The 12,162-nt window shown below is 27.4% G+C and overlaps 1 protein-coding gene across 3 annotated transcripts in view; it reads right to left on the bottom strand.

Annotated features, from left to right (window-relative positions):
* Positions 1 to 11,881, bottom strand: part of LOC126768762 (elongation of very long chain fatty acids protein AAEL008004) — a 31,471-nt gene extending 19,590 nt beyond the window's left edge. Inside the window, exons 1-2 of one of the 3 annotated variants that reach the window (XM_050487053.1) lie at positions 11,535 to 11,881; positions 9,245 to 9,306 (exon numbers count right to left, since the gene is read on the bottom strand). The gene's annotated coding sequence lies outside the window, so the exon portion shown is untranslated. Of the gene's footprint in view, positions 1 to 4,354; positions 4,578 to 4,753; positions 4,773 to 9,244; positions 9,307 to 11,534 lie in introns of those variants that run through there. The other 2 variants (XM_050487054.1, XM_050487052.1) reach the window with 2 other exon arrangements.
* Between the last annotated feature and the right edge of the window lie 281 nt (positions 11,882 to 12,162).

The raw sequence follows: 12,162 nt of genomic DNA, 5'->3' as shown, positions 1-12,162 counted from the left end.
CTTTACGTAAGGACGTTGCGCCAGAGCACACGCACACAGCACCGGCTGCCCGCGCTTGTGCCCTGCGGAACCACTGACCTACTGCCACAGTGTCGCACCCCACTACACGAGGTCCATCCCATAGAACGTTCTCAAACATTGCGTTACACATGTTACGTGCGTCAAAATACGATTAGTTGCTTATTTATTCCTTGAAATAAAATTACACTATTGCTGCAGGTGAACACCAACCAGAGCATCACATTTAATATTGCACCTGAAAATTATTTCATCAACTTTTAGTTTTAGAAAGAAAAATTAAAATGATTGTGCAAATTTGTAATGCTTATTCACGGGCTGAAGTTGCGATAGTATGTTTCGTAAAAGGAAAATATACTTTGTATAAGGTGTTCCGTGAACATCTTCGTTTATTATCTAGTAACTAATACATTTTTAAAATAATAATAATTGGAAAAATAATCATTGAATTTGTTGTGTACGATTAAATTATATGAGTTAAGTCAGAATATCATTGCTATCTTGTACGGTATTTTTATAGTTAAGATTTCGATGTGATATCGTCTATCGATTCGTGTTTTAACAGAGAGTTATATCAGTAACTATAATAATACGGTTTACAAATTTGGCAAAGCAAAATATTTGTTGAAAGTGGGAAATGAATAAGTTCAAGAATTCCCTTTAACATTGTTAATTGTGTTTAGAGGTGTAAAGCTAGAAAATTTTACGAAGCATTAAATTTGTGGTTCGTAAAATGCATTTTATATAATATAAAAAAAAGTAAACAGACGATATTTTTTTAAAAAAATAAGTGGTGAATTTTAAATAATTTTACGCAATATTATAATAACATTAAACTACATTTTAGACATTAACATTACTCGATTAAAAGTAAAACATATAACATAATTAACCTTCTTTTCGAACTCTAGAATTACAAATTTAGTACAGACTGGGACTGACGTAGGACAAAACTCCGTAAAATAAAATTTAGTACAGTTTAAAAATTGCATTATTATAGAATTATTTAAATACTTATTACAAAAGGATTTCACTACATTAAATATAAATATTTTTCAATAACTCTCATATATGTTCAGGCTGGCGATCTTTTTATCTGAACATAAATCATAAGCAACTAGTAAACCAATAAATGTTCAGATTTATATTAAGGTTATACAATATTTTATATACTTTTAAATGTGAATAAATTCGTCTGTGTAACGTGTTTCTTTTTACGTAAGGGTCCGAAATTGGGAGTTAATTGAACGACACTGGTTTCAATGTAGTATAATTATATAGAAAAATTCAAACCTACACATTTTTTGTATTTATTACCATATATATAGAAGACATTCCCTTATGGTACTAATCAATATGGCGGAATGAATATACGGAAGCATCGTGTTTTATTCCATGAAGCGGAATTGTTTTAAAAAAATGTTTCAAGTAGTAAAATATATCTGTTTAAATTTTTTTTAAATGATTACCTGCATTGCGCCTGCTCATATAAATATGTACATTTTTTTATAAATTGCTAAAAATAAAACGTTCGTTTTTATTATAATTAGTACTAATTATTATTATTAATATGAAACAATAAATAACAAGAAATTAATATGCAATATTATTAATAATTTTTTTTAACATTTTGTTGTCGAAGGCCCTAGATCCGGCGGCAGGCCCAAGAAGCGCTGGCTCTCATGATCTCACGATATGAGAGACAACGATCTCACTAAGGAGGACGCTTTAGATCGGGCAAAGTGGAGACATACTAGGCCGTTACTAGGCCGGGAAAACGCTAGGCAGAAGAAGAAGAAGAAGATAATTTACGTAAATCAATGTCACGTGTACTTTATACCACATGCATCATAGTATAGGCAGACAACGCCTAATTTAGAATGCTGTACATTTTGTCGCGAATACTTATATAAAAATGCTCTTCGAAATGTTTTATTGAATGCAGGATTTTAAACAATGAAAATTGTAACCGACGCGATTCTTTAAAAACTTCATACTGTTTCATGCTAAAGAAAAGCCTCTCATACTAAACGAGGCCGTACAGTATAAAGGCATGAATAGACGTCGACTCCGGCAAACTCGGACTAGAATTGTGCAAATTTAATCATCAGTGTATTATTTCCGATACGCAATTATAGCATTAATATATGTCAAAAATTTAATATTTAAAATTTGATTTTATTATTTAACATTTAATTTTGTATCTAAAACTCGCTGTATTAGTAGCAATTATTTATATTATATTTAATTCATATTTAGATACATATACGAACAATAGAGTTAAATGGACTTACTATATTTTAGGAACTAAAGACATTAACAGCTACTCTTTAACATTTTTTATACTTTAAATAATTTATTTAAATTAAAACTTGTAAATATATATTAAACTTTTACTAGGTAATATAAATACATTAATTAGCATACAATGAAAATAGCAACAATGTTTTGTTTTACTTACAACGAAAGCGAATTTTTTTCAATATTTGTATTTAAAAAACGTCTGTGGCACAAACTTTGTCATATTGTTTGGAGCTATTGGTTACGTTGGGGTTGCCCAACCGTTTATAAAATCGATATACAGCGATGATGGCCAATTAAGAAACCTTCGCTGTTGTTATGTAATTTGATGAATAAACAATTATTCATGAGCGTTTCAAGAAAAAACTATGAAAGAATGCAAGTTACGATATATTTTACTTACATTGAGTTTTTTGTAACTTTGGGTATGTACATAGGAGTAAAAATATAAAGATAGCAAACAATTTGAAACCATACTAATTGTTGGTCACACAAACTACACTAATAAGTTACGTTTTAATTATATTCCTTGTTTATTAACTACAATATAGTATAACAAACGCTTCTATATATTTTTATCATATCGATAGCTACTGGTTTATTTATCGGGTTACGTATTTTAGCCTTTGTAACTCGGGATTCCCTTGTCAAAAAAAAATGTACTTTTTTTATAAAAGACGATTATAAAAAAGAATCCAAGAGTTCTGCATCCTGGAAGTCTAAACGACAAAAGAGTCAGTGTTATAATTAGTAGTTCCTTCAACAAACAATAATATAAAATACTAATTTTTGGAGGATAGCAGGAACTTCTTTGGAATTGAATTACTTATCGTTTTTTATTTTAGAATTATCTAGTTTTTTTTTCAGTTTTTAATGAGATCTGTGGTTGTTTATTTTTCTGAACCCGTGATAAATATCAACATCAGTAAAAGCGTATTCTTAAACGAACTCAACGAAGGATTTTCATAAAATAAAAAATAGCGCGTACAAAGTTTCAAACAAACACGCAGATAGTATACAGATTCATTTAGTATGAAAAACATTTTATTAAATATATGATATCAATCATATTATAAAAAAAATATTAGTAAGGAATAATATATGGTCTAATACGTAAATGAAATATTACATTTCATTGTTGAAATAAATATCAGATTTTTATAAAAGTATGTATCAACTGTAGGCAAGAATTTCTCCCTTTTTAATAATTCAAAATTAAATCGACAAATTTTATATTATTCATAATCATCATCATCATCATCACCAGCCGAAAGACGTCCACTGCTGGACAAAGGCCTCCCCCAAGGATTTCCACGTTGGATTCATAATCATTAAATAATAAATAAAATATATATTATTTATTTAATGAATATTCATTTTCGTCGTTTTTTCTTTAGAAATAAACAATAAATAGCACGATTCTTCAAAACAACACATTGTGTATCATTATAGACAAGTTTTCACGCATTTAACATTATGAATTATTATCAAAGTTACATGGAGATATATTTACTAGCCTGTAATATATTTTACAATTTTAAGCAATATTAACAACAATAACAAATAAGCTTAACATAATTTATTTAAGGAAATAAGCGGTAAACCACAAGTCCACAGAATAAATGGTGTATTATCGTCTTTAAATTTTAAATATCATGTACTTATGTATTTTTTGTACATGTATAATTTATTTTTATAACGCTAATTATAATTACTTCTTTAAATTTATTAATAAATCTCAATAATTATATTCACTAAATATTTATAATTTTACTTTTTTATTAAAGAAAGATAATTAAATTGTATTTAAACATTATAAATATTTACGTAATTATACACCAAAGATCAGTAGCAAAAGAGAAGTAATAAAAAAAATCGAAGCAATACAAAAATAAATTTATTGCAATAGATTGCATACTTTTGTAATTAAGCAACGGATTAGACAACTCTTAATCGGAATGTGTAAAATTAATAAATATATAGTATAAATGAAAATAATGATCGTAATAAACTATTAAAGTACAGTAATACTTACATAAATCAGTACGAAAGGATATTGAGTCCTTTCAAAACGGCTGTGTGTGCGACAGAATACAAAATAAAATACGCGTGTCAACTTTCGCGTATCGTCTTATGCTCGCCAATGGGCAAACGCGAGTGGTAAGCGCTTGTGCGGCGGTGCGAACAGCAGCGACTGAAGCGAGCTCTTAAACTGACTCGCTTAGTTTACGTCGAACAAGACACAGCCACCAGTCACTCGTTTGCTTCACTTAATAGACGTCACAGAGTAACTTGCTTGACCAAAATAAAGTACGCTGTGTGAACGACACTATTACTTATCTTATACTTAAAATTCATTGACATCTTTTTTCATGAATATACGTAAAATATGAACATAAATAACATGCAGTAATTTGTAAGGTTATAAATTTACCTTAAAAATTGATCATCTGATTTTTTTTCATTGTTTAAAAGGCATGACATTGTTAGGTTATATGACTGTTTTTTTTTTAATGAAACAAAGATAATGGTTTTTCAGGCATAATAAATTGATTAGCATCGACTAGTCTCGAATCTCGATGTCGATATCAATAATGACTATTCATTCAAAAACCATTTTGTTATTATCATTAATTATATTCTGGAATAATGTTGATAACACTGTTTTTAAAATATTTTGAATCTATAATGGCTTTATTAATGTTAAATCTATAATAATTATTATTGTATATAAACCAAATACCAATGTCCTCGGTCTAATTTTTTTTTTAAATAATGACAAGTTAACACTTATACGAGTTGCAAAGTTCTAGGGTAGTGCAAAATAGTGTATAATTAATAGATAATTGATAAGGTAACACATCGAACAGACTGATCTAGGACAAGACACATGCCTTGTTAAACGCAGACCTTGATTATGCGTGTGTTCTTAAAATTAAACTATATTTATTATCTATTTATTAAAACATATTATTTACATTTATTGTATAGCCTACATATATTTTGTACTAGTCAGTTTTAACTTTAATTTAATTTGACTTAATTACGTCTAGTGTGGACGGAATTAATCTTACTTTTAGATTTTAGGATTAGTGAATCCTTTATGATAATATAAATTATTATATATTTATTGTTAATAATCAGTAACTTATTTTAAAATATAATAAAATGTTTATTATTTTTATAAACATAATTCGATATGATTATAATTTAAAATCACCTGCTTAACTTAAATTGTAATTAACGATGACAACGTATTCATTTGAAACGGAATTATTATATAAAACGTCATTATTTTTCAATATCATTAAAAACAAACATTTCTTAACGATATTTTAAATTTTTCAGTTGGAATTTTTGAAAGTTCATCAGGATCTCATAATCTTGTTGTTGAAAAGCTTATACATTTCACTACAAAAGTTACCAACTATATGTAATTCGGGTAACAGAAGTTACAAGTTTAAGCTTGCTACTTGTATTATAAGTAAGTTCTTCACAAATGTCTTAAAATATTTTATAATCTTAAGAACGTACATTGTAAAGTATATATTGGAAAATAAATAATTTGTATATAATTAATAAATATTTATCTCGCTTCTAAATTGTGCGCTTATCAGACGAGTAAAGCAGAGAAACAACAAAGATATTATTTGTATCAGTTGTATTAGCACCAGACAAATTATACTGTGGAAATAACTAAAAACATGAAACTAAAGCAAAGGCAAGCCACATAGACCATTTAAGTCTTTATTCTTTATCGCGAATGCTGCAGAGCTGAATCAACTCGTCGATCTTTTAATATAGAGTCCCAATACTATTGGAGCTTAGTATATTTGCTGTTTCAAGGATTATTTACTAAAACGACTCATGTTAAATAATGCTAAATGACATTTAAGAGTACATTCATTTACCTTACATTGAGAGTGACAGTAACAGCCTGTTAATGTCCCACTGCTGGGCTAAGGCCTCCTCTCCCTTTTGAGGAGAAGGTTTGGAGCTTATTCCACCACGCTGTTCCAATGCGTGTAGGTGGAATACACATGTGGCAGAATTTCAGTGAAATTAGACACATGCAGGTTTCCTCACGATGTTTTCCTTCACCGTCAAGCACGAGATGAATTATAAACACAAGTTAAGCACATGAAAATTCAGTGGTGCTTGCCTGGGTTTGAACCTACGATCATCGGTTAAGATTCACGCGTTCTGACCACTAGGCCATCTCGGCTTTGAGAGTAGTGAATTTTATACGTTTTGTTTTTTTACTATGTAACAGACAGTCATTGACCCTAAATTAGTAAACTAATTTGCTATGTTACAACACGTATATATTTCACGTCGTCATAGTATATTGATTCATTTTTTTTATTTTTATTTTAAAAATTAAGTCTCATTAGCAAACAATGCCGTTTCGTGTTTGTTACCTAAAACATAAAGTAATTTTTATAAACGAGGAAGAAAGATGGACCAAGATCTTTTAGGGACTGCGAGGACATTGGTTGAAGCCATATATTTTTCCATTTAAATTAACTCTCTGAATTCTATTGATCAGGTACGAAATCAGAAAATTAAATGCGCCTTTTTAATAATGTAGTGACGTAGCTTAGATAAGTCACAAAGTATTCTTAAAGCTATCGCGTGACGCCTGCTAGACTTAAAAAAATAATGACCTCAACACCAGTAAACGTAGTTTGACAAGCGTTTTCTTAAGCAACCAAATCGTTTAATTTAATTGCTTATATGCAGCAACTTTTGTGTGGCATCATATACTTACAAACCTTAGGGTTTAATTTTTTTTGCCAAAAATATTGCTCCGAATTATTTAGTTTGGAAATAAAGTACAATTATTGAATTCAAATAATTAAGGACACACTTTTAAACATCCTCTCACGTCGTTTGGAGGACATTATTATTAGTTAACAATATGTCATTGTTAAGTTTAAATATAATTTAAAAAATAGTATTGAAACGTATGTTTTCATTTTGAAAAAAATATTTTTAAGGAAAATTGTGCTGCTAAAAAGGCTACTATATTTTTGAGAGTCACCACTTAATCAGGCAAAAAAAAATCCTTAATACATATAATAGATGAAAAAACTATGACATGAATTAACACGATATCATTGCTCTAGATCTTAAATATATATGATATTCATTTTGGATTAACCAAAAAATTTAATGTCGGCGAAATTGTTATCAGAACTTAGGAAAAAAAGTTACGACGGAATCTCTTAGTTGTTGTTATTGTCATGACAACACTTTTGGTTGGGTGTCTTAGAATTTCAACACAGCAGACTCTGAATGGATTTGAAAAACTTAACAAGCCCTATTCAATCCTTCGTACATGGATGATATTTTAACCTAACGTTCCAGTTTATATATAGACCCTTAGGATATTTTTCCGGATGAAATGAAAGAAGGCTAAATATTAAAGAAATAATAAATAAACAATTACAAATATTAAGTTAAAAGTTAAACCAAGTTCTAGTAAAAAAGAAAGAAAGAAAACGGACAAGTAGTAAAAAATACTTTATCTGACTCACAAAACATTAGCTTATTTAAGTCAAAACATAGACCGGAGGCCCTTTCGAATACAAAATCTAGTAAATAAAATTGTGAAACTATAAACGTTTTATTATATTCCTTCATGACAATAACGAACCATATATAGATTATGTATATTAATTATAATTTTTACTTTTTTTAGTGAAAGGGAACAAGTATATTTTAAGTTTTAACGTATTTTGCTTCCTTCGTCGTATTTCCGTGTCACAAAAAAATGTTACGTTATTTATATTTGCAATATCATTATCGTTGTTATTGTATTTTTTAAAGTCCTTAATAATCTATACGTGAAAATTCAACATTGTCTTTTATTATTTTATCAATTTAAGTGAATGGGAACAAAACATTGATTTTGAACAATATCCAAGATAGAGCCCTAACAGGTATTAGAAATATATAAATAATTACTGGACTAATTGCAGCCCCTAACATAATAAACAACACGTCGTTATTTTTTTTTAACGATAAGAATATAAAAAAAAAGGTAATAATAAAAAGCACATTTTACGGGAAACTATTTTTGATTTAAAATTTGTGTTTTTAGTATAATTTTTTTAATAAAAAAAATTAATTCATTGCCACCAATTTGTTATTACACACAATTTAAGTTAAAACGTATAAATACAATCTTACTTTTCTTAAAAAAATCTTAATTCAGTAAACATATTTTTAACCTATTGCTAGTGATAATATTATAATACATTATATATTTTGGTATAGAGCTTATAAATGTAATATTAAGGTGTACAAGTAACAAGTAAGGTGCTCTCATGTAATAATCTCATGGGTACTCAGTAGAAACTATTATAATACGAATTAATAATGCAAAAATTATTTTTTAATGTAATTGCAAGGACTTGTTAATGGACTATTATATTATTTATTATAAAGTCTCTAGTGTATAAGTGTAACAAATTATTAAATAATGGCTCATTTTATAGCTTCAAGACAACATATTGACGTTAATTAATTAGTAAACCGGCTGTTTACTAAATAATTAATATTTAAACTGTAAGGAAAAAATATTGAACAATGCAAATATAAACAAGGCATTACGCCTTTTTTTATTATGATAATTTATTCATTTATTAAATTAATATTTTAATTTGTACAATTTGTATTTAACAATAGCGAATGTGTTATATTTTATTTGCTTCATGTTAATATCTTTTTATTTAGTTCAATTGAATTTACTGCCATTCTTGTGTTGTTTTTATAATACCTTACAGAATTTGTACAGAATAACTAATTAGCTTAAGTTTAATAATTTATTACGTTTCTTTCATCATTTCTATTTCCATATTAGAAAAAAAAAAAAAATTCATGTGAACTTCTTTAAAACTATAAATTAAAACAAACTTACCAACTGTTTTGGTATCACAGCAGCAACACAGTTGTCACTTTGGAACAATTTTGATAAGATATCTGCAATGAAAATGTCATTATGAATTTGATTTCAGTACTAAATTAATTCATATTTAACGAAAGAAGAACATAATTAAAGATAATATATAAAAATATTAATAATAACTGTGAGGATAGAGAAGTCTGTATACAATGATTACTAACAAGTATGTTCAAGAAAGTAGAAAATGCTTCATTAATTATTCAGCACATACAACTGAGATGTTCTCAGGACTCATGCAATCATTACATACATCAAAACTTATTTATTTTTAATTATGAGTAATTATTTTTTGTTGTTATAATTAATACTATATACATAATATCAAATGAAAATATATTTTAATTAAGTTTAAGCCTTTTATAAGAAATATAATAGTTGTTTTACAAGATAATTAAAAATTGATTCTGAATGATATTATATACATATACAGTTGCATATATTATATCTTTATTAAAAATCTAAATGAACATGAACATATTTTTTATATTCGAAGAACAAAAGTAGTCTGAGAGCAGAATTTGACTTGCATTGTTTCAATATTTTACCAGACGGCTCCGTTATGCTGCAAAAATGATAAAAAGCTTCCATTCTGAAATGGAATTCTTACAACAATCAATAAGACTTTTAGATCATTTGTTTTTTTAATAAACTAGACAGTCTTCTTTACTAAACACTATATCTAAGGTAAAAAATTTAGCTTAAGTAGAGTCAGCTATAATATAATTGAATATTTACTAAAATTCAAGACTATTAAAACAGATGGTTTTTGGTTCTATACCCTTGTTCCTAGATTTCATCAATATCAATGACTTAAAAAAAAACTGTGTTGTATTTGTTTTTTGGTGTACAACTTAAATCTATGATGAATTTAATTTATTTCTCAATAATTTTATAATTTCTTAAAAAGCCGAGATGGCCTAGTGGTTAGATCGCGTGAATCTTAACCGATGATCGTGGGTTCAAGCCCGGGCAAGCACCACTGAATTTCCATGTGCTTAATTTGTGTTTATAATTCATCTTGTGCTTGACGGTGAAGGAAAACATCGTGAGGAAACCTGCATGTGTCTATTTTCATTGAAATTCTGCCACATGTGTATTCTACCAACTCGCATTGGAGCAGCGTGGTGGAATAAGCTCCAAACCTTCTCCTCAAAAGGGAGAGAAGGCCTTAGCCCAGCAGTGGGATATTAAAAGGCTGTTACTTACTGTTCTCAATAGATACTAGAACAAAACTTAAATTTGTTGATGTAACTAATAATAAAATAATGACATTCACAATTAAAATATTTTCTAAATTTATATAGTAATTATAACTTTAATTAGATGTATATTTTCTGATATATGTCATATTTATGCAAAAGAAATTCAATAAGTCGAAGTAAATATAAAGGTTTAACTATTAATAACTCAAGTCGAAATTTGCTATATGAGTTGTGTTTATTAACAGTATAGAATATAACAATGTTTTATGTTTAATTAAACTGGTTGTCACTTTATTGTTTCAGTAGGAATAATATATTGAACAGTCTTTATTAAAAACAAAACTATAATTTAATTAAATTTATTTTAAGCAGGCTATTTAAATATCATTACTATTTTAGTAATTTAAGTAATTTGGATAGTTGTTAAGAACTCTTTTAAGCTGATAAAAATTGGTTTTATTTAATTAACATTACTATTATAGTTACTAACTGTTAAAAAGATCACTGATATAAAAGATATGTTTTTAATTAAGTGTCCTGCTTTTATTTAGAGCAATTTAAAGTGCAATAATATTTCATAAGTGTTGTTTTGACATACTTGTTTATTGATTACAATATAGTTAATATTAATTTATTTTCAGTTCTTCCAAAAGCTAGTTTTGAAAAGGTGATAATTTAATTGTAATGTTGTAACTTTCTTGTGAATTCCAATTAATCTGTCTAATTTTTCATGTAAAAAAATCAAGAGGTTTAGCTAGTTATAATCACTCCTTCTCAATTTAAAAATTGATATTTTAAATTAATATACATTGATTAAGTCTTCGTGCTTTTGCTTTTTTTTCTTTAACATTCTTGATATGAAATAAGACTCGAATTATTTAATAATTTTAATTTCATTTTTGTTAACATGATATTTTTTTTGTAGTACGAACGTTCTTAGAAAATTTAATGTTTCTTTTCGTATATGTATCACTGTGGGCGTGTACGAGTTACCTACAATTTTGTAGCATATAGTAAGTGGATACTGATTCAATTTCACTTACCAAAAAAATCCCTGATAATATCACTGCCGTAGATCATCACAGAATAATACAGTAGGTGCTTAGTTGTATCATTATTGATGTAAAATTATATATATACTAATGTAATTCTTGACAACGTTTGTCACCTCTTCATTTATCTTTACTAGATGACTAATTTAGGTTATAAAAATAGCCGTCAATGACTTAATATCTATTAATTATACTTAATATTTTGAAAATCTCTAACAACATTATTATACATAACAATAATTTTCACTAAAATTACTTAAAATATAATTTTAAAGATTCGGAAAAATGCATTTCTATACACCAGCTCAAGCACTCTACTTCCACTCTGTATTGCCATTTTCCAACATCAACCACCAGTTAAGTAGGGGTGGCCAATAGCCACAGACAAATTCTAATGTTAATACGAAGTAAACATCGGTTACTTAATGTTTATATTTTTCATTACAATAATAATGAAAAGGTAATTTATTTTAAATAAGTATTATAAATGCAGGCATGCGGCAGTTTATTCGTGTCATTATAGCATGCATAAATTATCTTTTAAATTGTCCATTCTTTCTTTTATTTTTCGCAAATAACACTTAAATAAAATATTATTTTTAATAGATAAAAATGTATT

Source organism: Nymphalis io, chromosome 5 (genome assembly GCF_905147045.1).
Source record: "Nymphalis io chromosome 5, ilAglIoxx1.1, whole genome shotgun sequence".
In the NCBI taxonomy this organism is placed as follows: domain Eukaryota; kingdom Metazoa; phylum Arthropoda; class Insecta; order Lepidoptera; family Nymphalidae; genus Nymphalis; species Nymphalis io.
The sequence above is the reverse complement of the archived record's forward strand: the minus strand, read 5'-3'. Positions and strand labels throughout refer to the sequence as shown.